We start from the raw sequence: 6,000 nt of genomic DNA on the forward strand, positions 1-6,000 counted from the left end.
AAATCCTTAAGTAAAGGCATCGGTTTAAAACCCGAGTGAGTTCCTTCTACAAGGCATCGGTTTAAAACCTGAGTGAGTTCCTTCTCAGACTTATTGTATTTCTCCAAAAATCCTTAAGTAAAGGCATCGGTTTAAAACCCGAGTGAGTTCCTTCTCAGACTTATTGTATTTCTCCGGAAATCTTTAAGTAAAGGCATTGTTCTAAACAACTAAGCCCTAGTGCAACAATGATTCAAGTGACTAGCAAAGTTCAAGATAAAGTTAACTTCTTATTTCTTCAAAAGACCGAAAGAGGCCAGTCTTTATATCAAACATAAGATTACAAGAGCCGGATACAATCTTCGGTCAAAAAAGAAAGTCATCATCAGTGATCATTAAGAAGTCATACAAGATCGGTGCAGCTTTGCTAAAAAAACACATGAGTCAAGCATCGGTATGGATTCAAGAAAAAGAAGAGGAGAAATGAGGATTACAAAGAACATTTCAGTATGTATAAAATCCTCCGCAATTTCATACTCTTTGTCCAGCTTGTCTAGGAGAAGTATGGTCCTCGACCAAACTTGCATTCAAGGCGAGCTCGTCGTAATTGAATCCTTCCAAGGGAGAATAAACAGGAGAATCTTCTAGATAATGCATAATATCTGGATCAGAAGGCAGAGGATCAATCTTATTTTTGGTCCAGTCAGGAGAAGGAAGACCCAGGTTGGTAAACACTTCAGGATGGCAAACAACACTGTAGGGAGTCGTATCAAAATGAGGATTTTTCCTTAATATCGATTCCCATACTTCGTTCTCACCATCCCGATACACCTGCAAGTTATAAGCATTCAACATATCAACAAAGGGCTTACTGTGTAAATACTTGAAGACGCAGGCTCTGCGAACGGCAGTTGGAAGGGATTTGGGCAAAGGAATGATAGCTTGCCTTTGAGGTAACGCTTCAGATCCTTTGGCTCCTAACTTACCAACTCCTCGCTCCAGTTGCCGGATCTTCTCCCTGGCATCATCCAAGTCTGACCGGAGACGATCGATCACTGAATTCTTTTCTCCTGTAACCTCCCAAGCTAGCTTTCTAAGGCGAGCAATCTCAGCGTCTTTAGCTTCAAAGATTTCCCGAAGCCTGGAAACTTCATTGCTCAACCTACGAGCCTAGAGGCTGCTTCCACTTGGTTGTGGAAGTTACCAACAAGACTCCTGCAAACAACTTCCGAGTTAAAAAGGAGCAAAAGAGTAATATTCAGAATCAAAAGATAATGAAGAAAGACTTACATCACCATTGACTTCATAAAGACCTCGTCTGGAAGTTTGGAAAGAATTGTGCTCTCAGAAGTCATTCGAGCAGCAGTGCACCATTCCAACGCTTTGTCAAACTCGTTTGACACTAATTCAGGCGTAGGATGAGAAGGATGAGCTACATCAAGAAAAGGATGAGCTGCATCACTGGCCAACCGATGACGCTTCCTAGTGGCAAAATCCTCCAACTCCAAAGGAGAGGAAGATGATGCCAAACAAGCTCTAGAGTTGAAAATAGAAGTAGCACCTGCTGGGACCGCACCTTCATCAGACACCAACATAGTTGCCTCAGATGCCGAAGAGTCTCCTTCGGGGATGCACGAACGGTCTCTACAGCAGGGGCATCAGCAGCGCCATCAACAATGGAGTGATCAAGATCTTCCTGGGAAGAACGAGCGATCACTTCAGGCAGAAGAGGCGTAGGGGTGGCATCAATAGAAACTGTGGGAATCTGACTTGAAGATTCACCAATAGCAGTCGCCTTACACTTAGAGGATTCACTAGCTGAAACCACCTCACTGGCCCCAACCACTGCCGATGGAACGATTTTCTTACAAGATTTTGCTCGATAAAGTTTCGGATCGATTCTTGGAGCCATTGTATACAAAGAAAAAGCCGTATCAGTACAAAAGCCCAACAACAAAAGAAATGAGGACAAACCCTAGTTCTCTGTTAGATATACAATAAACCCCAAGTATTACTACTGTGTAGTTTACTAAGGGGGAAAGGGGAAGAGATTGGTGATAGCAAAAAGCTCACTTGTTCAGAAGCTGATAGAGTTATTGTTGGAGTATGAGGAATACGGAAGCAAGCAGGAGGACAGAATGTCGCTTTTGCAAATCTAACTTGCAGATAGCAGGATAGATGGAGAGTACCCACGAAGGCTTTAAATAGCCTCAGGTATTGAGACGACGGTTGAGAGCTAAAGGCAACCGATGGCCCAGATCGAAAAGACGCTTCGAAATCCACAACAAGCAAGATCGGCGGTCAAAAGGAGGCCACGTAGAAACGAGCACCTGATGCGAGAATACCTCCAACTGTCCCACCACCATTGTGATAATGGATGTATTACCAATTTATTGGAAACAATGAATGGTATACCAAAGCAAGAAAACGTTTGGACTTCGCAGGTACCAGAAGGGAAACGTGTGGACTTTGCAATAAATGAAGGAGTGGGGAAGATTAAGGCATCTTTCCAAAACATATCTTCATAATATCTTTACAAGATTATCATTCGTCAAGGAATGTGAAGTTAAGTGATAAGTTTTATCATTTATATTTTGATATTCAAGACAAGATTTCGATAGGAGACGAGGAAATAGTAAGGCAAACATGAAAGAAGTGTCTATTCATTAACTAGGAGGTCAATCTTTACAAAAAAAAAAAAAAAAAAAAAAGAAACTCCCTAAGCCTCTTCCTCATTGTTGCCCGAGGAGCCTTGTACAGGAGAACTTCTTTCAGGATCCTGAGAAGAACCTTCCTCAGGATTGTCGTTGTCAGAGTCCTCTTCATCAACAGTTTGTGACTCGGTTTGTGATTTTTCCTCTTGGAGTGGTGGTTCGTCAGCAAGATATTCCTCATATTTTGGGTCAGCAGGAAAAGGATCATCCTCTTCCCGGGCCTAGTCTGGGAGATCCTTGCCTAATTTCCCAAAGACCTCTTTATGGAACACCTCACGAAAGGGAGCTGTATCAAAGGAAGGGTTGGATTCAAGAATCCTTTCCTAGACGTCATTTTGCCCCAAACGGTAGGCTTGGATGTTGAAGGCACCCAGCAGTTTGGAGAAAGGTACGCTGTTTAGATATTTTTGAACACAATCCTTTCGAAGCTCTGGCTTGATATGCTCGGGCTTGCTAGGAATCGCCAACTTCAATTATCTTTCGTGCTCCGCACACTTAAATTCTAGTCTGTCACCGAACAACGTGGCAGCTTCTTTTTGCTTCTTGGCCTCGCACTCGGCAGCAACAGCGCGAGCCGTTGAGGAGTTTAGGGCCTCCTTAAGGGAGTTCATCTCCTCTTCATGCTTTCTTTGCAGCTCCTTAGCAGCTATCATCAGTCGGTCTATCTCAGAATTGGCCTTGGCCAAATTCTCTTCACAGGTCTGCAGCAAGGAGCCGTTGCGGCCAGCCAGGCTCAATGCTTCCATGTGCTGATAGAAGCTCAACACAACATTCCTGGGAAGGCAGAGATTATCAGAAGAAGTCATAAGAGATTATGAAAAAATAAACAAGCAGGAAGACCGGTACCTTGTGGACTGACTAACAAGGGCATCATCGTTCAGGGCTTCAAATTCCCGACGATCAGAAGGTATAAGACTAAGGGGGCCCCCCCCGGCGGCCCTCGGGGGGGGGGGGCCCCGGGGGGGGGCCGGGGGGGGGGCGGGGGGGGGGGGCCCCCCCCCCCCCCCCCCCTTGTTTTGTGGGTTGGGGGGGGGGGGGGCGCGCCCCCCTTCCCCCCCCCCGCATCAAAGTCCGGAGGAGGACATTGACCTCTCCACCATCGGCTTCTTCCCTTTACCCGAAGCACGCCACGGGCTTGTACCCCCCGGAAGGGTCGAGAGAGGGAAGGCTCCGATCACGGAGGCTCTAGGCAACCATTGTAGCCCCCCCACTCGCGTCTCGGGTTCTTCTGGCAAAGAAGACAAGAGCGGAGAAAAAAAGGATGTGTAGAGCTCCAATGAGCCAGCCCCGTTCAAGGATGGAGTTATACTCCACCTCAAGCCCATGTATCTCTTGATACCATGGGATAGATTTGATCTTCCTGATGGCCGCCTTGTCTTCTTTGGATAAGGGAAGGCCCCGATTATTCTTAGAATAAGAAGTACACCGCTTCCATACGGTTGGGAAGTTGAGATCTGATGGAGGCGCTCGACAGAAAAAGTATCGCTCGGGCCATCTTTTGTGGTTGGAAGGGCAAGTTCCTTTGGCAAGAATGCTGCCCCTCCAGTCAAGTTCAGCCTTATTGCGTTTGGACAGAAAAACCCAGCTGGGAGGATGGGAGATAGAAAGAATATGAAAGTGCACAAAAAGAGAAAGAAATGGCGTAACGCCAAGTTCAAAACACAAACCCAAGAAGCCGACGATGAGATGCCAGCTATTGGGAAGGAGCATTCCAAGGCAAATGTCCCAGTGATTCAGAACGGCTGAGAACAAAGGATTAAAAAAGGGAAAGCGAACCCCACTTTCCAGTGCATCTATATACAGGGAAAACTCACCCGAAAGGGTTGAGTCAACCCTCTCATCAGGATGGGGAGCTCTAACCTGATAAGAAGAAGGAAAATCAAAATCTTGGATTGCTGAAAGAAGGGTTTCGTCCTTGAAAACGGAGGGGACAGAGCCAGGACCGCCGTCAGACCTGGAAGTTTGAGGTTGCCTAGAAGACTCGGCAGTTACCCTAGGAGTCTAGGAAGATCCAGACTCAGGAAAGACAGAAGGAGTTTTGGTTCTTCTCTCTAAACTTTTTGGGAAACTTCAGCAAATTCGCGCCAGAGGACAGTTAGGGTTTTGTTATCACTATCCGACTGTTCGGAAGGAAGGGAAGCAAAAGCTTCGTTACCATTGCTATTACTGGCACTGGGTACCAGAGAAACCCTATTATTTGCCATTAGTAGTTTTAGTAAGGTACAAAAAGAAAAAGACCAGTAAACTTACTGATTGATTCAGTGAGGCAAAAGCTTGAGAGCAAGAAGGCGCAAAGCAGACGACAAAGGTTCAAATTCCAGACAAGAAGAATGAAACCTACGAAGACAACGAACCGCTTTAAATGTGATATGACATTTAATGGAACCCACAGAGACTATTGCCTGAGGAAGAACCCAATTAAAAACCAAGCCCTCGGGCTTGACCGAACGCTTGGTCTGGGGGGCTCGTGCTATGGAGAAAATATGATCGAACCGGGTTCATACTTGGTTTGACCCTCGACCCTGGTCGAGACGGAAGGAATTGACTCACTCCCGAGAGAACCGGATCCAGAAGATAGCTTGCTGAGGAAGAAAACTAATTCAGCAACAAGCACGCCCTAATCCAACTTATGGATTAGGTTAATTGCCCTAATGATGGCAGGCATAAATTGACGGCTGTTGCTTATCATTATCATGGGGATAATCATCACATAACCTAAAGGTTATCTCAGGAGTCCTCTACTAGTCCAAACTAGTAGAAGTCTATCGCTCAACGGATCTAACTGTTAAGATCCAACGACTACCCGAAGAAGGCTCGAGTATATCCAACGAAGGAGATTCAAAGGTACACTCTATATAAACCTCATTGCCATACGAGGTGAGGGACTCAAATTCACATATACACTGGTAGACGTAAACTATCAGAAGCTTACGATCTAGATCACCTTTCCCAGTCTTTCATTCCTTAGCTTTGTGCTTCTAGCAGAGCCATTTGTGATTAAGTTCATCAACTGACTTAGCCTTTGGAGGTGGACTCCCGACCCCAGCGATCGGGCCACGTCTGACGCTTTCGTTTTGCAGGTTATCACGAGGAGATCTATGGGCTGAGCAAATTTTGGACGCATCACTAAGGATTTTTGTTGGTAATTATACAGATGAGGTTTGAATGCAACACGTGTCCTGTAGTCAACTAACGGCTAAGATTTATTTGTTTGGTCATTCTATTTAAAAAGTTTTAAGTATTACGGTGCTCGGATGAACTTCAGACAAAAAAAATAAAATAATAAATAAATAAATAAAATTAAGTA

This window comes from Hakea prostrata, unplaced genomic scaffold (assembly GCF_041222555.1).
Source record: "Hakea prostrata isolate BN-2017 unplaced genomic scaffold, UWA_Hpros_2 contig_21, whole genome shotgun sequence".
NCBI lineage: Eukaryota > Viridiplantae > Streptophyta > Magnoliopsida > Proteales > Proteaceae > Hakea > Hakea prostrata.